This window comes from Plutella xylostella, chromosome 12, assembly GCF_932276165.1.
Source record: "Plutella xylostella chromosome 12, ilPluXylo3.1, whole genome shotgun sequence".
Taxonomy (NCBI): domain Eukaryota; kingdom Metazoa; phylum Arthropoda; class Insecta; order Lepidoptera; family Plutellidae; genus Plutella; species Plutella xylostella.
Window position 1 is genome coordinate 2,825,509 of NC_063992.1, and position 25,334 is coordinate 2,850,842.

Below are 25,334 nucleotides of genomic sequence, written 5' to 3' on the forward strand. Positions count from 1 at the left end.
TGAAGAAGACATATAGCATAATACTTTCTCGTCCTATGTCGGTGCCATTCACTCATCACCGCTTTCACTCAGTCTAGGCAGCTATTCATTCCGTTGATTGCTCCATTCTCGTTATACAAAAACGAGAGACTCTTTCCAGGAATGTAGACAGCTCAAATAAACAGTCGCGGTTTAAAACGAAACGTGTTGAAGATTATACTTGACCTAAGAAGTTTATGAAGTGTTTTTAGCTCTACCTAGAGTTTAATCTAACGAAAAAGTTAGGCATACTAATACCTGTAGCTTTTAGTACAGTAAAAACTATAGATGAATTCATTTCGTCCCTTGAGAAAGATTCTGTGAAAGATGAGCAATCTTTAGCACTTTGCTATTGGCCCACCTTTCTTTTTTTAGTAAACTTTATATTAGGTCTTATTTATTATATCGACTGCAGCAATTAACAATGTCGTAACTGACTTTTGGCCATTTTTCAGATTATTGCACTAGAAGGTCATTATATCAATAAGGAAGGTGTTAGGAAAGTTTCAGCTCTTAATTATGAATATTTCCCGATTTTTCTTGTGGAAAAAAGTCGGATCTGTTCATGGCGACCGCTTAACACTGTCGGTAAGTATGTTGCGACACTGTTCCCGGGGCGGCCGAGCGGGGCGGCCGGTCGTATCTACCACTTCCCGCCATGTTAGCGGGAGGAGCCCAAGTTGCGTGATACAATTTTATTATGTGGTCTTTAAGACCAATTAATTTATAAAAATAATGAAACTATAATGTCTTGCTCTAAATAATGGCAGACTTAGTGTATCAAGGAACGGGTAAAGATCTCAAGACAATGTATGACAGAAATTGAAGACTTGTGTACAAACATGTTCCATTAAAACGGATGCAATTAAACAAATATATATTTTTATAGCATCTCACATTAACATGCTTGCTTAATACAATGTATTTTTTTTAACAATTAATATTTTATTAAAATTTTCGTATGGAAGTTGTATAAACAGTACTGAACAGGTAACATTGTAGCAAACGGCACATCCAACAGTATTAACTGAGCATTATTTTAATTTTGAGTCGGATGTACCACATCCCACATAATTACTTGCTTGCGTTTCAAGTACTACTGTTGTATATGGTATTACCGACTTTATTATTTGTTCTTCTTTCCCTTGTGATTGTTGGATATGGAAGAACCAACCTTGTTATTTGTACATAATGTTAAACTATTGAGTTGGATGTGGTACAATGTACCATTATTTTCTGTAAACGTTGTAAAATCTCGAACGGCTCTCTATAAAAGTTAGAACCCAGCCTCACTAGAACCTCATTGACCGCGTTACCAGCAACGTGTTCAAGCTGTAAGTATTGAAATGTATGGTACCTAACTCACTTGGCGACGGTGTGGCATCGTCGCTAATACCATACATTTCCATAGACTGCTTGGATACGTAGTTGCTGATGAGACCATGGCCTAGTAAGAAAGGCCTCTTACTGTAAATTTACTAAGGGCAGATTTTTCAAAAACTGTTAAAAGCTCTGGTATCTACAAAAATATTTTGCTTTAATTTAACACTCACATCTTTCGAAATCCCATACATAATATTCCAGAGTAGGTAATTCTGTATGGTAAACTGAAAAAAATGATAATTTGCGTAGGTATGTCCCTTAGACTTTTTTAGTTGGACTGAAGGACCACGTGGTTCATGATTTCAAGAGCATTGCTTTTACATACTGTATGTTTATAGGTACCGATATTTTATTATTTTATTTGTTGTTTTTCGGATAACAACCGTCAATAAAATTCCTAATGGATTTGAAGATGAACTAGTGCAGTCACGTGCACTGTAAGCTGCAGATTTCTCAGCCTCTTACTGTACAGCTGCAATATATGCTAGATCTTTAGTGATAACAATAATAAATGACATCAGCGTAGGGAACAACACTCTCATGAATATCCAAACGAGCTTTTTGAGACACTTTCTTACTCCTCATAGTCCTCATTACAGAGTTCCAGGCTCCAATAAATTTAACTGATTTCCCACTTTCACTTTCAATATCCCCCTTACATCTCTCGTTAACAGGCTACCCAAACAATACAAACTCATTCTCTTGCTGTGCTCTTTAATTCTCTATCGTGATCTTACACTCAGTCACTGTTTCATCTCTTTCAAACATCATTACTTTTGCCTTTCATTCCCTTCATTTTTAAACAACATACCAGAAAGTTACTTATTTTTGCAGCTGTTCTACCGACAATGATAGTAAGACTTAATTGTCAGCATACAGCGTGCACTTAAGAAGTAAGTAACTTTTATCATCTTTTATATCCCCAATATAACTTTCTTTAAATAGATTAAACAGCCAAGGCGAAGCACACATTAAGCAGGGCTTAACACCCATGTGGATGCTAAACCAGTCAGTGAAGGCTCTATTTATCCTAACGCAAGCCAAAGTTCCTAAAGGAATCCCAGTGGTCGCGTCAATTGGCTGTCCACTCCATAAACGGACATTGTTTCCCACAAAATCATTCCTCCTTACTATAAAAGCCTTCTCTACATCTAAGAAGGCACAGAACTCTGTTAAGCCAGTACCTATCTGTGACATTTCGGAGTGATAAGATCGTAATCCACAAATCCCATTCCCTTTCTTCAAATACCATGCCCACACATCCAAGATTTTTTATTCTCTGTCTCCCTATCTACCCTTTCAATCAATATTTTTGCATACAGAATCAACGATACTTCAGAGGCTGATGCCACGGTGAATGTTGCGGACCTGGAGAGAGCCTTTGTCTTTATGCAAAGGAACTATGACTGCTCCGCACAAGTTACCTGGCACTGTACCGCAACCCCAGCACTCATTGAGGAGTTGGTAAATCTCAGTTGCAGCCTCTCCCAATGAGCGCCACAAGGCTCAGTCCTCGGACTTCCAACTCCAACCACTACCGGCTACCCGCCTACGGTCCAGCGGGCAGGAGGGCGTCCTACCCTGCGTCTGCCTGTTCGTGGTCCCCACTCGAGAACTCGTCTACCCCAACTGTTATCGATTCTTCGGCAGATATGACCAGCCCACTGCCACTTCAGCTTGCATATTTTGACAGCTATGTCGGTAACCGTAGTCCTGTGACGGATAACCTGATTTCTGATACGATCTATCAAAGGAACCCCAAGCATTGCTCTCCCCATAGCACGATGAGCGACTTGAAATCGGTGGACCAGTCCTACCGTCAGTGTCCAGGTCTCTGCACCATACGTCCTCACTGGCAGGACGCACTGGCTGAAGACGAATGGCCGAGGAGAATATGTGACGAAGTTTCCCGAATTTCCCGTTCTTAGCATGCCTTAAGAAACTGCGACATTCAGTTTTGTGTCGAGAACTATAAGTAGATTATCGTTGCATTATTATAATTGATAACTAAAATTTATCTTAGAAAATAGAAACAAAATAATGTAAAACTACAATTTTCATAGAAAAATTGATTCAGGAAAGCATAAATCCGACATCGTAAAGAATATAAAATCCACTTAAAATAGCAGGATTTCCCACTTCCGACAAAATCTAGAGTACTAAGTTCAGTGAACATTGTTGAATCTCCCACTACCAACAAAATTTACAATACTAAGTCCAGTTAACATTGTTGGATCTAACACTTCCGACAAAGTTAATCTGGGATTTGACGGTTAATAATGTCACATGTGCCTTTTTTCACCATTCCTATCAAAAATACAAACTTTTTATCTTACTATCTTGTGGCACATTTAAAACTAAGTGACCATACCGAATTTGGTTACGATAGATAGAGTAATGTAAATTTTAGAACTATTTTAGTCATATTTAAAACTTAAAACGGCTCTACTGAAAAGTAGCGATTTTTCACTTACGACTTTGTTAAATGCTGCAGTCGATATACGACTATTACGTTTCGATATCTGTTAACAATAGCGCCACGGCTGCGGCACCGCGACACTTTGCGTCTCTATCCTCCATCGTTTATTCAAAACGAGAAATTTGAGATATCATCCCCCTTCCCGCCTCTCTTGTCACGCGCCTGTCACCGCCCCTGTCACCGGCTTGTCACCGACCTGTCATCGTTGACGGCATTGTGGGCCCGTGTCTTCGCATTATTTCCATCTCAAACTTTCAGCCGCGGCAAACAAAATATGTACTTGTGTGTAGGTATATGTCTACTCGTATTCTTAAAATAGGGTGGGAAAAATAATTGGCCATGCTGACAGCCTGATTCGCAAATACGTGTATAATATGGAAACTCTATATTATCTGTCTGGATAAACATGTTGTCAGTTTTGCTTCAAATCGTTTGATTCAAAATATTTATTAACAACCATAAATAATATCATCGTAAAACATTTCTTTAATGAATTTCAATATTATAATTTATAATGTGTTAATTTACCATTGTACCGTTTACCGCATTCTAGAACTTGTTATCATAAATGTTTCGCTTTCCTCACTGCAAATTCAAATGGAACAGCAATATTCAGGTATTCCCGGTGTAAGAAGCTCTCCAATTATTTTAGTTTATTATTATAACTAAACGAGAAGCAATTGTTCCCGTTGCGACTATCAAGAAAAGTGCGCCCTTAAGTGTACAATTTGAGTTGTCTGCTTGCTAGCAAAACCACTTGTGAAATTTCAAATTCATAATTTTGGCAACAATCTGAATTTATGCCACGGTAAAGAGGAGCTGTTGGGAGGAAACGCGCACGACTAGATTCAGATGCACTTATATTTAATACTTATGACAAGTTAGCATTTAAAAAAACAAAAATATATGTTTGTAGTCTGCGTTCTCCACGATATAGGTTTCAAAAATGCTGTTTACTTGAATCCAACTTTATTTAGTCGGTTGCCCAAAACCTATATTTGTGTAAATATAATGAAAATGTGCCAAAAGATACACGGCGATACCAGACGTAAGATACTAAGAACTATACATACATCGAATGTCTGCCTGTGTCCACTGTTGCGAGATTGTGTTGCCATGTAATTTGTGTCAAGTGTAAGTATCGTTGTGTATCCTAGGCATAAGATAAAGATTAAAAAAAAAACAAAGGCCCAAGACTTTACCGTCGTCTTTTTGACGTGAAGTCATTGTGCCTCCGTCTGGTCTCGTTTATACACCCTCTTAGCCCTCACGTAGGCCCTCACCTCCGCTGCGGAGATCAAAGGCCACCACTTGCCAAATATAAAACGTTTCACCGCATATTTCCAAATTCTTTTTTTATTTCTTACTTTTTAAAAGAAAAAAAAATGACAAAATGAGCTTTTTTTTCCCTTTATAATTATTAGGTACCTACGTTATTTTCTATGAACACAATCAACATCATCTCCATTTATACCTACATAGATAATTTATATACTCCGCATGAGTATGCAGCATACTGTATGCTAATGTTGCCATGAGAGGATGAAATTTATATGCAGATGTATACATAATACCTTTGGAGTTTCTTTATAAACTTGAAACGAAATGTTGTATTTATAATTCAAACGAAAATACTGAGATACATTTGAATAAATAGATCCACTTATTTTGCTGAGTCTATCATGTCAAACAGCCCAGGCTAGTTATTTATAGACTGGAATATATCTATTTGTAAAGAAGGAGACTTTCACCGTTTTAACAATCCAGGAGAACATCCTTAGTCCTTTGTAGCCGCATAGTACAGTCAGCAAAAGAGATATATTCCAGTTTTCTTTTCTTCTTTTCTTTCTTTCTTTCTTTCTTTCTTTCTTTCTTTCTTTCTTTCTTTCTTTCTTTCTTTCTTTCATATATGTATGCCACCCATGTCCCTGCCCAATAGTTTGATTCTAAGCCTCAGGGTTGCAACTTGCAAGACATAAATCAATTCATAGTAGGTAGGTATTTATCGATACATATCTGCAATTTATTTCACGTATCATCCACCAGTGGAATCATAAAATTTAAGTTTTTACGCTGGGGTGGCATACATATATCTTTTGCGGACTGTACATGAAAACCTTGCTTGTGATTTTATAACTAGACGTCGCCTTTTGAAGCAGTTTGTAAAATAATGGCAGTCTTGTTAGAAATATGAACGAATCTCCTGTGTTAGGGTGATCTTAGTGAAAGTGCTTTGTCTTTACGGTCTTGGGGGAACTGTGCCTTCTTTTAAACGAGCAACATTTTCTATCGTTAATTGTGTTATTTTTTTGTTACAGGTACGTTTCATTATATCGAGAGGTAGAGTTTGTAAGTTTTATACATAAATTGTTTTTATGTAAGTACCTACCTAAGTAGGCAAATGATAAAACAAAACAAAATAAATAAAAATCTGATCACAAATTGTGAAGCACCTATGCCCCTCGAGGTACCAGGGTCGCATAGTCGGTCAGGAGATGAAATTACGTCGTAAAACACTCCCCTTAGTATTCCGGTAGAGTGCGGTCACTCAAACATCCTAAATACCGACGGTTGCATCGCACCGCATCCCGTCTCATACATACCAAATAAGCGGTTTTGGCCGCGCCGGTATAATGGTGAAACTTTCATGCGTCTGCCTATAAAAATGTCTGCTGGCTTTTAGTGTACAGGGGGACTTAGGTTGTAGTGAAGTCTATGTACTAATACTTTTATTTACGGAAGCCATAGTCAGGCCTTATTAATGACATGCGCCAATGAACACTTTTCTATATACATAAATATTAATCTATAGATATTGAAAAGTATAAAATATACGTAGTGTATTTAACTACTTAGCTTATTTTTGCTTGCAATAAGCATTTAGTTGAGTGACTTCCTTAATGAGACCATAATGAGGGTTTGCTTAAAAGTATTAAATGAAAAAGCTAACAGCTTGGACTACTTACTACTTAGTTTGTCGAGGAAATTAGTGTGCTTTAGGGTGAAAGAGAAGTTAAATCTGTTATTTTAAATATTTATATTACAAGCTGCATAGTGCATAGGCACACTGGTACGAGTTGGAAAGTGTACCTTTCTCAAACATGAGTACTTACTTAGCTTATATACCTTGTTAAATAAAAAGAATCGGAAGTTGTCGCGATAATTTTATTCATCCTATCATTATAAACATTTTAAAAATATACGATAACATCTTCCCATTCCTATGTTATTATTATTTGTAAGTACAGCAAAGAAATACCAACTTATCCCTAAAAATTCAAAAATACTATCACTCGTAAGTCTTGCAATAGTATTGTACAGAGCTAGAGGATCGAAAGGCTGTACTAGATTTTACGACTTTACCCCGAAAACAATTTACACCCACATGTGATGTGAGGTCTCTACTCGTATAAAATGTTCTCACTGGTATGAAGGAAATAGGTAGTAAAATATTGATTCTCTGGTACCACATATATTGAACCAGCTTTTTGTAGCATTGATGTATTTCTTAACGCTACAAAACCACAAACTTGCAAATATTTCACCTCGTGTTTATTATTTACAAGTGAAAGTCTTAGTTTTAGTACCTACCAAGTTTTAACAAATTAATGTGTCTTTGTTGGGTTTTCTAATAAACGATTTTTTTATTATTATGCAAAATTAAGTGCATACCTACAATAAAATAGATTGAGCTAACACCTAATCTTACAATTATTTACACATAGTTTAAAAGTACAGTATCTTCGAGAATTGTTTTAAAATCAAAAACGTGAAAATCGTTTTATTTCGGTCGCCTCCAGAGCTCGATATTACAAAAGTTGGAAAAAGCAGCTTATAATAAAAGAGAGCCATTCCATTTCAATTGACGGTCTATAATAGGATTATTTAAGCTTAAGAAGTGAACAGATGAAATTGGAATAAAAATGAGCCTGTTACTGGCATAATTAAAACTAGATAACGAGACGGCGATGAGTGGTCTGGGTAGCTGTTCTAGCCGGGAACTGAGGTATCGTACCACATTAAAGATATACTATCTACTATTATTCAAAGAGTAAAGATTTGTGTGTACATACATGGAAGTTTTTTGTAACTGCAAAATATCTAAACCTGATTTATAAAAAAATACTTTGTTATACAGAGGCATTTTTTCTGATTGCTATAAGTAGGTAAATAGGTACTTTTATCTCGGAAATCCCACGGGAAACCTATTCAATTGGAAGGGAAGTTCGTACATTTTAATACCGTATAATATTAATATTTAAACCTAATGTTATCCTTTTTGCAAAAAATATAGCTCATTCTTCTAATAAAGTTACAGAGCAGTATGAATATAGTGTTAAACGTCCAATTTAATAACTGGAGACGAACAAAGTGTCTCAAACGTGCTGGAGTTTCTTTTGACAACTATAAATTTATTCTGCCGTCGATAGCTTCGATAAAAACTGAAGTCACATTAATTACTCATCTTCTCTTTAGAGCAGTTTTCTAAAAATAACAGATTTTCTCATCGACTTATCTTTTCTACATCCGTCCCGCTACTTTCTTAGCTTCATTCTAGAAAATTGTTGTTTTCTTTAATAGCATTGATAATTATGATGGTTAATTCAATTAGGTTATATTTTATTATTTTTAAAGGTTTACAAATAATATTTGTAGTGCCAGTTTTTGGGTCGTTCTAATAAGCATCGGGACCCAAGTAGGTCTATTGTCGTTTTTAGGGTTCCGTAGCCAAAATGGCAAAAACGGAACCCTTATAGTTTCGTCATGTCCGTCTGTCCGTCTGTCCGTCTGTCCGTCTGTCCGTCTGTCACAGCCGATTTACTCGGAAACTATAAGTACTACAGTGATGAAATTTGATGGGAATATGTGTTGTATGAACCGCTACAAAAATATGACACTAAATAGTAAAAAAAAGAATTGGGGGTGGGGCCCCCCATACATGTAACTGAGGGATGAAATTTTTTTTTTCGATGTACATACCCGTGTGGGGTATCAATGGAAAGGTCTTTTAAAATGATATAAAGTTTTCTAAAAAACATTTTTCTTAAAGTGAACGGTTTTTGAGATATCAGCTCTCAAAGTCGTAAAAAGTATGTCCCCCCCCCTCTATTTTTATAACTACGGGGTATAAAATTCTAAAAAAAATAGAGGTGATGCATGCTAATTAACTCTTTCAACGATTTTTGGTTTGATCAAAGTATCTCTTATAGTTTTTGAGATAGGTTGATTTAACTGTAATTTTGATTTGCTGCTACGGAACCCTTTGTGCGCGAGCCCGACTCGCACTTGGCCGGTTTATTATTTTTTTCCAATTGACCGATTCTCAAGAAGCATTCAGATTACCCATAGTCGCTGACTGTCCGGGACGCGCCGAAGATTCATATATATCAGGAACAGGCGATCCGACTTCCTGCCCGGATAGTCTATTTCTGTAACTATTGACTGAAATTGTATATTTCGTTAACTAAGGTAAATGGAAAACCCTGTTTCTTTCCGTGCTATGGGCTTCAATTTCTCGCAGTCAAATGTCCCGATGTTACATAAAACACAGAGCATGTGTCAAGCCCGCGGCCCAGTGGGGCTACTCTATACTGACGAAAACAAACGAACGACAGCTGTCTTACCTTTGGCACGGCTCTCGTAGCAGCGGCAGCGCTTCAAAACTTAGTTTTTCATCACATAGAGTGACCCCCCAGCATCTTTGTTCCCGTCTGAGGTAATACATGTCGTCTGGAAACTTCGACTGGGTTATTGGTGACCGCACACTTGCAGGGGAAGGCAGGGGACGGGAGGGGACGGGGGGGTAGCCACTGCTACCGCTGTCTTGGACCCAGACTTTATGTAAATAAGTTATGGACCTGAATGATTTTTGGCGTAACTAAGAATAGTATTTAGTGTGTACGGTATGAAGATTGGACCTTATAGTCCGGTTAGTTAATGTTTAGCTAGAATCAGTATTGAAAGTAACATTGCAATATTTATTTATTTATTTATTTTATTTTAGGAAAACTTACAGCACAATTTAAAGGTATAACAATAGAATGAGCAGTAAAAGGCCTTTTACAAGTTTCCACTGATAGAAATAACTTAATAATATTTACGCTAATACAAAGTAGCAAACTAAAGTAGGTACATTAACATATTATCTACGCCTAATCAAACGTACTAAACTGTATATATACAAAGATGTTTAATAACAATTACACTGTGAAATTATATTATACCTAAACTCTTAGACATCAAAAAAGGTACAACTTAGAATATTTCTCGCCTTATTAATGCTTGTATTAAATATATCAATGTCCAAATTATTCGATACGTGGTTAAAGTTGTTGCAAGCACGCCATAGATACGAATTCTGTCGGTAATTGGTAGACACCGTGGTGTTACTGAAAGTCGGATTGAAGCGACGGGAACGATTCGGAACATAAAATTTTAATTTTTCCAATAATTGAGGACAATCAATTTGGCTGGTGGCAATTCTTAGGAGGAATAATAAATCACAAATTTCACGCCGGTTTATTAATGGTAGAATGTGAAACTGGCGGCAACCTTCCTTATAGTTTTGTAAGGGATACCTAACACGATAACTTAAATACCTCATGAACCTTTTTTGTATACGTTCGATGCGATCAATGTATACCGTATATCTAGGGTTCCACACCTGTGATGCATACTCTAAGTTACTTCTGACATAGGTGCAGTACAAGATTTTAAAGGTTTTTGCCTGTTTGAAGTTAGTTGAAAGCCGCATTATAAATCCAAGAGCCTTGCTTGCTTTAGCCGTAATCGCATCAATGTGGGCATCAAACAACAGCTTCGAGTCATGGATTACACCAAGGTCTTTGATTTTACTGTCTCTTCCGATGGCATGACCTTTTAAGAAGTAAGTAGTTAAAGTAGGTTGTCTTTTTCTAGTGAAGGTGATGGTAGAACATTTTGATGGATTTAAATCTAATTTATTGTCGTTACAGTATTTATCTAGGTTATTTAAGTCATTTTGTAATAATATAATATCATTTTCATTAATAATAGGTTTAACAATTTTCATATCGTCTGCAAATATGTAAATACTTAAGAGTTACTAAAGCACGAATCAATGTCGGAAATAAACAATAAAAATAGCAAAGTATTTGTAGGTACTTACTTAAATCACATACACGAGCAATGAAACAATTCCAGTGATATATGGATCAATGGCAGGTGAAACATTTTCAATGCTCGTATGTGAAGTATTTACGTACTAACCAGTAAATTTTGTAAATCCATTTCAGTCTAATCAAGCAGCAATACATGGAACTTACCTACAGATAACAAAAATTTAATTCACATCTGAAATCCTAAAATTGAACATTTACGTTACGGCTGTAGAGCTGAAAATAACATGATATTCCTTTGATTTACTCAGTAATATTTGGTAGGTATATTATGCTCGTAGCCGGGGCATACTACTGTTTTACGAATATCTGCCACAGCCACCGTATTTGACTGTTCTAAATACAATTAATGCAAATTATATTTCATGTTGCACGCTGCATATATATGTTCGTGTACCTACATGCGGGTTTTTTTCACAATGCGTGAATGCTGTATTGATGATGTAAATCTGCAAACTATCGAATTTTCTGTTGTACGTAAAAGTTCCAATCTCTATACCTACGTATAGTGACTATTTGGACGAATAATAATAATAATATTATATTGTTCTGTCTGCCACAACCACGACACGTGTCTGACAAATCGTTTTCTGCAGATATAAACCGACCTTAATAATTATCCTCTCGTACCTCAATAGTTGTCGTGAAGTCGGAGTGCCCCCCCGGCTACTCTACCGGAATATTATCGTTTGTAAGCTGTCCATTTATGAGCACTTCGACCTGGCGCTGGAGCATAACTTGGATTAATATTTCCGCGAACGCTACCACGCTGTTGTGTAACAGCTTACGGTTCATTTTGCTCTGCCGAATTGAATTTATAGGTAAAACGGTGTTTTTAAACATTGAAAATATTTTTTTTCTCTCGTTTATATTGTTAAAACAAATAGGTATTGATATCACCTCGTATGTGCTACTTAAGCTCAGTATTTGAAATGTGACAAAAAATCTGCTTTTCACCACTACCTCAGTATAATTTGCCCAAACATTGTTAAAGAAAACAGTTTTTAGGGTTCCGTAGCCAAAATGGCAAAAACGGAACCCTTATAGTTTCGTCATGTCCGTCTGTCCGTCTGTCCGTCTGTCACAGCCGATTTACTCGGAAACTATAAGTACTACAGTGATGAAATTTAATGGGAATATGTGTTGTATGAACCGCTACAAAAATATGACACTAAATAGTAAAAAAAAGAATTGGGGGTGGGGCAATACATGTAACTGAGGGATGAAATTTTTTTTTTCGATGTACATACCCGTGTGGGGTATCAATGGAAAGGTCTTTTAAAATGATATAAAGTTTTCTAAAAAACATTTTTCTTAAAGTGAACGGTTTTTGAGATATCAGCTCTCAAAGTCGTAAAAAGTATGTCCCCCCCCCTCTATTTTTATAACTACGGGGTATAAAATTCTAAAAAAAATAGAGGTGATGCATGCTAATTAACTCTTTCAACGATTTTTGGTTTGATCAAAGTATCTCTTATAGTTTTTGAGATAGGTTGATTTAACTGTAATGACATAATAAGTTTATTATATTTGCTGCTACGGAACCCTTTGTGCGCGAGCCCGACTCGCACTTGGCCGGTTTTTTTTTTTATAATAATATAATATGCTTCAGTATTAAATTTGACGATAAACCCGTTGGATTCCGCGTAAGCACTGACATGCCATGTCACCGCTTCAGCTACACCTCGTGTTTAATTTAAAAGCTATTCAGCACTCGAGAACAACAAGAGCATGGTCATGTTACATATGAATCTCATTAGTAAACGCGTTAACTGAAACTCGGTTAAGGCGTGTACAGAGGGGCCTAAAACTTGATTAATGAGAACGCTCATGTCAGAACTACACGCGCGGCGCTAGAGATCGTTTGTCAAAGTAGTATTGTGTTTTGCCAATGCGAGCTACGCGGTAATCATAACTGGTTCTGTGATAGCACAAATAGGATTCGTGCATTATAGCGCACTTCCATGTAAAATAAGCGTTAAGCGTTATTAGGTAGCTATCACTTTGTTCTATGAATGAAAATGGTTGCGTTCCAAATAGTTCCAATATCTTGAACAAAAACATTGTTTAAAATGAGATTGAATAAAAATTTTACACATTTATAAGACTTTTGACAGCAAACTGACAGAGTGTCTTACTTATTAACTTTTTTCATCAGAAATTTAAATAAAATCTTATCTTAATTAACTGGCAACGATCCAAAAAAAAGTATTTCAATTGTCAACCTGCCTCCCTAAATCACGGGCAGTCCCTTAAACTTGTTACTCCCTAAACAAGAAAGAGAAAAGGTTAAAACCCCGGTTGTGTGACTCTTTATAAATGTCAGATCAGATAAGCGGGACAGTTACGACTACGATGTCTGAGCTCAGTAACAGATTTTTAACAGAATCGAGTTTTAAAACAGTCTTCTCTAAGAGCAGTTTTCAATTTTCACGTCTATTATCTATCAGACAATTACTCTGATCCGAGCCAACTCGGCTGGCCGCAACGATTAGCACTTTGAAAAACTCAAAGACTGTGCGATTAAGCTTTTCGGCTGCAAGTACCTCGGTACCTACTTACTTATTCAGTAACTAATGAAGTAGTAGTTTTTCCGCACTTTTTACGAAACATCTCAAATCATATAACATTATTGTAGAAGTATATGACATGTATGTAGTCAGATGAAGTGATAATCACACACAAATTCATTTTGAAATAATACAATATAGGTATAATGAAAATACTTATCTAAACCAAACTGAACAGGTTCAACGTTTTGAATAAACCCACAGCAAAATTAATCAGAGCAATGTAGAACTGACCGACCTAATAAACCGACACCGGCCGCTTTGACTGATCATTTATGAAGCCAAAACGCCAGTCCATCGTCTTAATAATGGGCCTAGTGTTTCGAAGTTAAAAGTGGAATTTGCATAGAAATTATATCGCGCCGGTTTGTTCATAGGAAATTTTCCTAATTAAAACGCCTTGCTAGCGGGGATTCCGTTCCAATTAAAAGTTTCACCGAGTGTGGTGGCACCGGCTCGCGGCCATTGTATAGCAATTGAAATTTCACCGAGCACAGTGGTAAGACGAGTCGCTGGTTGCTGCGGCCGCGCGGGGCGCTATTTTGTCAATTATTTCGATGCGGAAACGAAACGTTGTCTTTTCCGATTTGGGTGCATGTAATCGCTGATGGAAAAACATGCCCTAAGAGGGCTTTATGAAACGGATTACCCATACCTAAACATATTTTTTTTAAGAAAAATAACTTAATCAGGAGATAATTATATATACCTATTAGGGTAGATCCAAAAGTTATAAGCCCTACCAAGAAAATTAAAGAAAGGGGCTTTATCTTCATTTTTTTCAACATTGTCTCCATCTAGCTCAACACACTTGTTCCACCTGACCTACCACTTTTTTATCCCATCGAAAAGATATTTAGTATTTAGAGAGATTTTCAACTTCATTGAAATAATGTTTGAATCAAATAATAATTTTGTGAGACCACCTTCTCACCACATCCTGTATGTAGTATCGGGAGCAGAGGAGAAGCAGTGAAACGCGTGACGTCTATAATGCAACTGGTTTATTAACTGATCATACCCACATACTATAAGTACATACAACATCTCTTCCCTTATACTACCAAACAATCAACAAATCCTATTTTATGAAAGATAAGAAATTAGTTCTAACGGTACCTACTACTACCAATGATCAAATGTACGATAAGTTTAAGTACAAAATGTTAGCTTGGTACTATAGAAGATGCTGAAAATAAGACACTCAGGAAGTTTGAAGTAAAATACTTTTATAAGGAACACAAACTATTCAAAAAGGAATCTAATAACAAACAGAAGTCTTTTAAAAGTTATTCTTGTTTTTTCTGCCATCTTGAATTGAATGAATCCGCATGAATCCAGTGACCGGCCAGTCAATGCGAATCACAGACAATATAGAAACTAAATGAACTAAAGAACAACTCCTAGCTACATCTAGTAATCCGGCCGGACCTATGATGAAATAAGTAGCTTGATATTAGTAAAGAATAGCATTGGTAAATTTAAACGCTAACAGTCGGCCGTCCTGTTATTGGGAATGTCCCCATTCCCTGTCGGCCATTCGAACGCTAACTAACAAGTTCTAAATTTATGTTAACAAACTGAATGAATTAGCAAAATTAATAAAGTTATTATATCTATGCGGTGATATTAAATGCACTTAGCAATCATAATTAAAACAAAACTCAAAGAGACTATAAGTAATTAGTAAACCATATTCCGGCTGTTCTTATTGATGTACTTAATGCTGGTCTGACGCTGGTCTGCTACGCTGCAACGTTGCTAGGTGAATTTTTGGTCGGCTACACTGTATGTTCATTGTTCCTCAGAATCTGAAATAGGTACACAAATTATATATTAATTAGTTGTTTTTTTTTTTTTTTTTTTGTTTATTGTTCTACTGCTGGACAGTGGCCTCCTTATTAGTGTTCTACTGCTGGACAATGGCCTCCTTATTGTTGTTCTACTGCTGGACAATGGCCTTCTTATTAGTGTTCTACTGCTGGACAATGGCCTCCTTATTAGTCTTCTACTGCTGGACAATGGCCTCGTAGCAGAATAAATCAAATTAATTCGTACGAGTAGGTAAATTAAATAGTGATTATTTGAATATTTATATGATTTTGTTTCTGATATAATTTTTAAAATTTAAACATAATCTTTATTTATTTTGAGTAACATTAAAGTGAAAGAAAGTATTATTATACTTAATAAGAGTATTATAAGAAATATAGGCTTAGTTTACATATAAAATGTCACTAGTATTGTGGGTACCGCTTGTGCTTCGGCATACCAGTCACAACCCAGTGTGAGTACCGCTTGCACATCGGCATACCAGCCACATATACTCGGACAACATACTTACTCTTTATCAGATAAATAGTATAGTGGGTACCGCTTGTGCTTCGGCATACCATTCACAACCCAGTGTGAGCACCGCTTGCACTTCGGCATACCAGCCACTATATACTAATTATCATTAGGTGAGCACCGCTTGTGCTTCGGCATACCATTCACAACCCTGTGTGAGCACCGCTTGCACTTCGGCATACCATTCACCTTTTATTATAACAATATTAAAGTGTGTGTATTATCATTCAGTGAGTACCGCTTGTGCTTCGGCATACCAATCACATCCTTGTGTGAGCACCGCTTGCACTTCAGCATACCATTCAACTTCATTTATCGGAACAATACTGTTCGGTCATCCATTCTCATAATATATTTATAATGCAGGTATCTTAGTATCAAAATATATTCCAATTCTTCTATTTTATATATAATATTCTTGTATTTTTATATTTAAATCATCATTTATTATAATAACAACAGTGTGTTAAACATTTTGATTTATTAGGACAATACTGTTCAGACAGCCATTCTCATAATATAATTATGTATATAAAATGTAAGTTTCTTTCCATGTTCTCATAATGTATTCAAATTATTATATTTTAATTCTAATATTCTTGTGTCTTCATATTAAATCAACATTTTCTTTGTAATTTTATTAAAGTGTGTTAACCATCTTGATTTAATAGAGCTTTAGACAGCCATTCTCTTAATATTCCAATATTTCCAATACATTCTTGTATTATGTGTATAAAATGTAAGTATTTTCTTTCCATATTCTCATAATGTAGGTATTCCTATTATATTGTAACATGATTATATTATAATTAGTTAAAGTTTCGTGGAATTTTATATTAATTATTTTAAATTGACCGTATCTTAAGTATTAAGTTTTCTATCAAATGAATATAATATAATTAGAGTTAGTATGCATATGAGTTGCAAAATCAAGAGTATAAATATTTGAGAGTATCATTACATAACATGACAATATTTGTGCATATTACATGGTGCATGGTAATAATTAGCATGCCATAATAAGAATTTACAATCAAGCATTCAGCAAGTAGGTAAACACATATAAGTAGGTAAAAACACCTCCTGTGGGTTGACTGGTAGAAAATGCTTGTAGCATTAAGTCCACCCTTTGTACACTTATTTTTATATTTGTGCAATAAAGGATTAAATAAAATAAAAATATGTAGAGGTAAATACAAGTAGGTGCTTATAGCTACCTTTAATTAACAGCCTTTTCAGTGTCGGCATAATTAAAACTAGAAAATACTTAGATACCAATGGTACCTCAAGATACAGACCAAGCTTAGTTTGGTGACCGCTATCGCTACTGTATACTTAATTTTTTTTTAATATGTGCAAAATATTGATTAAATATCCTATCTCATTATAAATTTCATCGATGTCAGCATATTCAAAGAAAGTACAGTGCATTAATTTAACCTACTATTTTTATTTGTAGATAAGTACAATAAAGACTCTTAAAAACATTTCTTTATAAGTACTTCGTTTTTTTTTTTTTTTATTGTTTCCGTCATTGCCTTCAGATTGATCTAGAGTATTTCATTCACCTTGTTATGAATAGTGGAGGACTGTTAGGTTAATTGTATTTGAAAGTAGGTTTCATCAAATCATTTCTACGTTTTTATGTAAAGGGTGTTTATTTTTTAATTTTGTTTTATTGAATTTTTATCTTTATATATGATAGGCCCAATGGAATGAAATTTGTATGTAGGTACTATGTCAACCTCGCCATATTATGAGGACGTGGGCTTATTACGAGTTTTGAATATAGAATATTTGATTATATATAGGATAATGTCACTTTGTTTGACTTCTCCTTTTGTAAATAAAGCCAGCAAAGTAAGATCATGTATAATTAATTCTGAACCTCTACGTCAGCAAGCCAGCGGCGTCACAAATAAAATATATATTTGAAATGTAGGAAATAAAATAGATTTGAAATATTTTGTTTTAATTACTGCTCTATGCCCAAATAGTATGAGATGGGTTCTTGGCAGTTCCTACAGGGATATTTAAAGTAACTGATGTGATGACTGACTGTGCAAAAGCTTTACAGTCTATTTATAAAGTCCAGAACTGAAATTGATCCGAACTAATTGTAAAATACCGTATTAAATTGATCTATTACCTTCATCTAAGCACCAATCCGTTAAACGATATAGTCAATTGCTATTTTATTTCCTAATATAATTAACTGTAACTGTAAGTATTCAACAGGCAATGACAAAGTCTCCACAAATTCGCACTCTTTACTTCCATGACTATAGTTAGACTGTATATGTGGTCAGTAGTCGTGTTCCTTATTTAAATAAATTAATAAATAAATAAACAAATAGTACCTATGGTATAGTTTTTAATTATATCTGTGTTGTTGACGTTATGTGATTCACACCAAGGTGATTATCAACTCGAGAGACTTATATAGCTTCCACTATGTTTTTGTTTTTTTTTATGACGCTTCCTTATGTCTGGTAAGTAAAGTTGGTTTTCCTTTTAGTCGTCAAAAATGTATGGGATTTCAACTGTCCAAAAACCAATAATATAATGGACAGAGCATAATTGATATTTTCACACTGTAGTTTGAGTTTTAAAGTTCACAAAATGTAAGCATTTTTAGATTGAAATCAATGTGAGGCTGAGCATTGTTATGTATGGAAACTGGTCAATAGTTAGTTTTATTTATATTTAGTATTAACAAGTCATGGAAAACCAATAAAGAAGAGAGAGAATATTCCAGGTTCCGCAATTTGTTTGTTGTTAGACATTTGTAAGATAGTATCATGATAATGCATGGGATATAATCCCGTTTAAGTTTATCTAATAAAGATGAAGGCTTTTGCTAAGTCTAGGAATACAAATATTGTTTTCTAAAATTGCTTATAATCATAATATAAATTATTATCATTGCAACTATGTTGGTGTTACATTAGTTTTAATTCTAAGTAAATACATATAATTTCCATTATCATAGTCTCCTATACGATATAACGACTTTTCCTTAAAACTCAACAAAGCAGTAGGTACTTAAAAATACAAAATATAACACTTCATAAACATTAAAGTTGTAATATACCTATGGTAGTTTATATTTATTTAGCAGATCATGAATAAAGTATTCAAAACTTAGGGACCTAGTGGTATTTACTAACAGAATAATAACATGTATTTATACTTAATGTTTTTAAACTACGGAAATAATGTTATCAGATTTAAAAGTTGTCTGAGACGTCCAGCCTTCTTAAAGGTGTTGGAAAAGACCCATATTGAAACTAATACGGATAATAATATGTCATAAAATGGGTGATTGCATGTACATTCACTCTCACTCAGCACAAAAGGTAAACAATCTTTGTGTGTCCTTTTTAATAAAAATACAATTAAACAAATTAACTACAGCCAAAATACTTACTTTTCCATCTTTATACATATATGAAGTTGCGGTTTTTGTAAAACAAATGTTTGTTTGTCAAAGTCTCCCAGACTCTTAACAGATTAATAAGGTAGTTCACAATATATTAATAACGTAAGTTTTCCGTCGTAAAAACAGCATTGATGAAGAAATAACATATTGTGTATGAGACCAAAATTTGTTTTAATGAAATTCCCAATTAGGTACTGTGGAGGTCCACAGTTTAAGTTATGATTCGTTTCAAAAGGAATTATATGAGTTACTAGTAGGAAAATGCTCATTATTATACATAAATATTTGACTGATGATACACTATGACATTATAAAATTAATAATGTTATTCAACATTGATATTTATTAATTGAGGCATTATTGTACTTGTATTAACACAATTCGTTAAGTCATTATTTATTGTACCTAATGTTTAAATTATGGAAATAGCATGTGTGCATGATTTGTACTCTCAGATCTCAATATTCTGCTGAACACCTGTTATTCATACATTACCTATGTTCACAAATAAAGAATTGAATAAATGGTTTAATTACGAAATCAATCATTCTATGCATTTCATGTGTATTTATGTTTCATTTCATAAATTTGTTTTGAAATTAATTCAAATAAAAAGACACTCCAAGGCCGCTCAAGATCCGCGCCAAGCAAGAAAAAATACATTATACGTCTTGGATTTTGCAGATATTACTAATAGTATTAATTAATACTTCTGATTTGACCTGCCTGTTGCGATGTATAATAATAATATCTATGAATTACACAGAATAGACTGTGCTATTTGATCTTTTTGGACATTGTTTATATCCTGACTTGTTTAAAATACAGGTAGGTACTTACTATCCACAATAATATTTGGAAGCAAGAAAGTTAGTAATGTAATGCTAAACCTTTACAATAATAAATGAATGTAACGTTAAAATGCAATACAGCTGTTACAGGTCATGATTAAATAGGTAGGGTAACGTAACGTACCCAGGGACATTTTCGACTACCCCAACTTTGAATGAAGCTATCGCAGCGTACAACTAAGATATGAATGTGAAATTTTCTTTATTCGGTAGGATATATAATCTATTATCACTAGTATTTGTGCTAAAGCTTTAGTGTGGCCGGATTTTATTAAATTAAGATAAAAGTAAAAATGCTTGTTTTGACCCAAGGTACGTTACACGTTTGTACCCCACTAAATGGTAATTTAATGTTCTCGACTAATCTCTGTATTTGACTTTCATATAGATAACTTATATTATTAGGACATCTTTATCTTTCCTGTTAAAAGTTTTTCCTAAAGAAAGAAGTTCAACAAAATTTTACAGTTTGTGAGCCAGGTTGAACCGCCTGGGTGGTATGATAACTAATAGGTATATTGGAGTATTGTTTATCTATTGTCTCAATGGTGAGGCATTCAATGTATAGTTTTAATTCATATGTTGTATTTTTTTTTATAATTGATTCGAAAATAAGAAAACAAAATGACAGAAAATAATGTAAGCATGCGGGTATAATGAAATGATATATCTGAAAAGATTTTAAATAGATGATGCATGCACCTTCACTAAAGCATACACACACACAAAACATTTTCGTCAACAGATAGCATACAGAAGAAAAATCAAACACTCTTACGTACGTGTACAACTCCAGCTGATGGAATAGAGAGAAAACTTCGCCACAGATTATGGATTTTGCATTTGTATCACTTTCTGAGTCTTTTCTTAGCCATGAAAACTCATTTTCCCAAAGTTGTGTGTACTTCTGTGTCCTTTTTTTTTTCTTCGTCAAAACTTTTCGATTTTTAGATGGGGTACTTGCGTTATTATTATCAGTACAGGATGCTTGATCGGCGTTATCAATGTTCATCAATCACGTTATAACGAATGGATAAAAGTATTCCAAACAAACAAAACCAAAGTCACAAACAAAACAAACCTCAAAAACTTCTCAAAATAACTTGTCACATGTGACATTTGACGTTTGACATAAGTGGCTGCGTTCAAGATCGTCCAAAGTAAATAGTCGACTTTTTTGGTTTTGATTATGTGTTTTTGCGTAATATTATATGACTAGTAAAAATGTGTAAAAAAAAGGCTATTTTAGCGTACTCTATTAGTGTTATAGATTATAAATCACGCTTAAATGATATAGAGTACAATACTCTAAAGTAGGGTTGGCATTCCATGGTGGATATTACATCGCGGTATTAAGATTTTTTCTGTAGGATATTACATCGTCAGTTCATGCTAAAAATTCAGTTATTACTTGATCAATTAAATCAAAGAGAAATAAACTTTATGATTATTAATTATTGACTTGCTACAGTTGCTATTGCTAATTCACAATAATGGGAGGAATTGCGAATTCTCCATTTTGCATTTAGGCCTAATACGCACGCGATATTTCAAATAAAGTAAAGTAAAGTACTTTGCATTCACTGTTGCTGTTTGCAAGACAACAGTTTTAATACAAATCTACCTTATAAAGCTGTGTTTTGCACTTTTCGATAATGAAATTAATCACAATGATAAAATTTTCGCCAAATATAGCGTGATGATCGCGTTTTTACCTTTTATAACCTTATTTGGACTTTACGTGATATTAATTTCTTAAGATAGTGGTTAATAATACGTAAATTTCTTTTCAGTAATCATAGAAACTGCATATTGTTATATCCATAACAATTTTCATAACTAAGCACAGAAATAAATTCACTTACCGGTGGGCGTAGACTTACTCATCTCAATTCTGAAATGTTAGCTTGGTACTATAGAAGATGCTGAAAATAAGACACTCAGGAAGTTTGAAGTAAAATACTTTTATAAGGAACACAAACTATTCAAAAAGGAATCTAATAACAAACAGAAGTCTTTTAAAAGTTATTCTTGTTTTTTCTGCCATCTTGAATTGAATGAATCCGCATGAATCCAGTGACCGGCCAGTCAATGCGAATCACAGACAATATAGAAACTAAATGAACTAAAGAACAACTCCTAGCTACATCTAGTAATCCGGCCGGACCTATGATGAAATAAGTAGCTTGATATTAGTAAAGAATAGCATTGGTAAATTTAAACGCTAACAAATATTTTGACAAATATAAACTGTATTATATACTGTAAGTATTACATAATCTCCTCCCTTATCTTGTATTAACTAACAAACAATCAATACAATTTATGCTTGAGAATCATAACTATGAAACATAAGTCCAGGAGCACCAACAATATGTGAATGATTATCACTACCTACCTATAACATTTTAAGTAAGAATACGTATAACCAATCTTAAAGTCTTAAACTTAAAGCTATTATCTATTATTATATTTGGGTTTAATTAAATATGAACAGTAATACATCAGTTACAATCTAACAATCCTAGTGTAATTAATTAACTTAGCTACCTAACGTAAAAAAAACTATCTTTTACAGCAGAATACATGCCTAATGAAGGTAAGTACAAGTATAAGCATTTTACGTACAATGAAATACTTTGGGTGGTACAACCTGCCTGCCCGACCTAGTGACGTATAAGCCTTGTGTGCGACTAACAGCTGGCGGCGGCGGCGGCGGGTCATTGCCCGGGGAGCGCGGTGGCACAGCTGGCGGCGGCGCGGTGGTGGCGGGCGGCTCCCCCGCGGCCGGCTCGAGGCCGGGGCGGCGCTGGCGCATCAGCAGCACGTGCTGTCGGTTGCGGCGGTACACGGCGCCGTCCTCGGTCTGTAGCCAGTAGGAGGCGGGGTGCGCGGGGCCGGCGGGGCGCAGCACGCGCGCGCGCTGCGACAGCGAGTCTCGCTGCACGCGCACGGCGTCTCCGGCACGCAGCGGCGGTAGGCTACGGGTGCCTACGTCATAATTTGATTTCATTGCGGCCGTCCGCTTTTTCCGTTCTGATTCTACAACTTTCGCATCATATGGTTTAGGATCTAATTTTTTGTCACTAACCGGAAGTTTATCATTTAGCCTCCTTCCCATTAGCAGTTGCGCAGGGGAATATGTTTCTCCGGTGATAGGCGTATTCCTAAAATTAAGCAACGCTAAGTAGGGATCCTGACCCTGTTCATTAGCTTTTATCAGTATCCGCTTTACAGTTTGCACGTTGCGTTCCGCTAGACCGTTCGACCTCGGATACAATGGAGAACTTGTAATGTGTTCAATCTCCCACGCATCAGTAAATTTTTTAAACTCGGCTGACACATACGAACCTGCATTGTCTGATATCAATCTACTTGGTATCCCAAACTTTGAAAAAATTGATTTCATGTGATTAATTATTGTAATACTTTGTAAGTTTGCTAACTGAACGACCTCAACAAATTTTGAAAAGTAATCAACGATCAATAGGTAATACCGATTTTTTATTTCGAATATATCTGTAGCGAGCGTGTGCCACGGGCGCGGGGGCGCGGCGTGCGGCTGCAGCGGCTGGCGCGGCGGCGCGGCGCGGCGGCGGGCGCACGCCTCGCACGCACTCACCACGTGCTCGATGTCGGAGCTCATGCCGGGCCAGTAGACCGCCTCCTTGGCACGTCGCTTGCACTTCTCCATACCTAAGTGACCTTCATGAATTCTATTGAGAATTTCCTTCCTTAACGAAACCGGTATAACGACCCTCTCATTTCTAAAAACTATTCCGTCGTTTACATATAGCTCTTCTTTCACTGGCCAATATGGCTTTGCCATACCCTTAACCAAATTTTTTGTATGAGGCCAACCTTCATTATAATAATCGGATACTATTTTTAATGACTCATCCTTCTTAGTCTCCTCACGCACACAAACCAATTTATCACTCGAAAAGTTAACGCTTCCACACAGTGCATTCACGTGGACCTCAACCTTATCATGCACTTTTGAATCATCATCAGCTGACTCTGTCGCGGCGCGAGAAAGCGCGTCCGCTATATACATATATTTACCCGGTAAGTAGCGAATAAACAAAGTGTATTTTTGTAATAATAACCTCATTCTTTGCAACCTCGCAGGCGTCTCATTCAAACTTTTTTTAAATATTGCTTCTAAAGGTTTGTGATCACTTTCAACAGTTACATTTTTGTGCCCATACACAAACTGATGAAATCTCATACACCCTGCAGCAGCACGGCGCCCAGCCCGCGCCCCGACGCGTCCACCGACAGCGTCAGCGGCTCCGACGGGTCGTAGTATCGTAGGACGGGAGCGTTCACTACACATGACTTTAATTTATTAAAGGCCAGCTCCTGAGCACTGTGCCACTCCCATTCTCGACCTCTTTTCATTAAATCTCGTAATGGGGCCGATACTTCTGAGTAGTTAGGAATAAACCGGGACACAAAATTTACTAAACCTAAAAATCGTTCCAAATCCTTACGGCATTCGGGAATTGGCATATTTCTTATCGCACGAGTTTTAGCATCATCAGGTCTCATACCCCTTTCATCAAATACGAAGCCTAAATAAGTTATGCTCGTTTTGAAAAATACACATTTGTTTTTATTGAACTTCACACCATACTCTCTCGCTTTTTCTAAAACCTTCTTTAAAATACTGTCATGCTCTTCCTTTGTCGTGGCATAAATTAAAATATCGTCAGCGAAAACCTCAACTCCTTTACCTCTAAACATTTTTATCATCTCATTATGAAAAATTTCCGGGGCGCTCGATATACCGAACGGTAATCTTAAATACCTATACCTGCCAAACGGTGTAGAAAAGGTACAGAGCTTAGAACTCGAATCGTTTAATCTCATCATCCAGAAACCTTTATTAGCGTCCAGCTTTGTAAAATATTTAGCTCCCGAAAGATTGACTGCTATTTCATCAATAGTTGGAAACTGGAAATGAAACCGTTTGACAGCCGTGTTAAGATGCTGCGGGTCGAGACAGACGCGCAGCTTGCCGTCCGGCCGCGCCACCAGCACCACGCTGGACACCCAGTCCGTGGGGCCCTCCTCGCGCAC

At 35.8% G+C, this 25,334-nt stretch overlaps 1 protein-coding gene and 1 long non-coding RNA gene across 9 annotated transcripts in view; one reads left to right on the forward strand and one right to left on the reverse strand.

Annotated features, from left to right (window-relative positions):
* Window positions 1-25,334, forward strand: part of LOC105388446 (CUGBP Elav-like family member 1) — a 262,076-nt gene that overhangs the window by 100,384 nt on the left and 136,358 nt on the right. The window lies entirely within an intron of this gene.
* LOC125489256 lies at window positions 14,820-16,736 on the reverse strand. Its single transcript, XR_007266837.1, has 2 exons — window positions 15,952-16,736; window positions 14,820-15,418 (listed from the first exon to the last, which is right to left on the reverse strand). It is a non-coding gene; the product is annotated as an uncharacterized LOC125489256 (long non-coding RNA).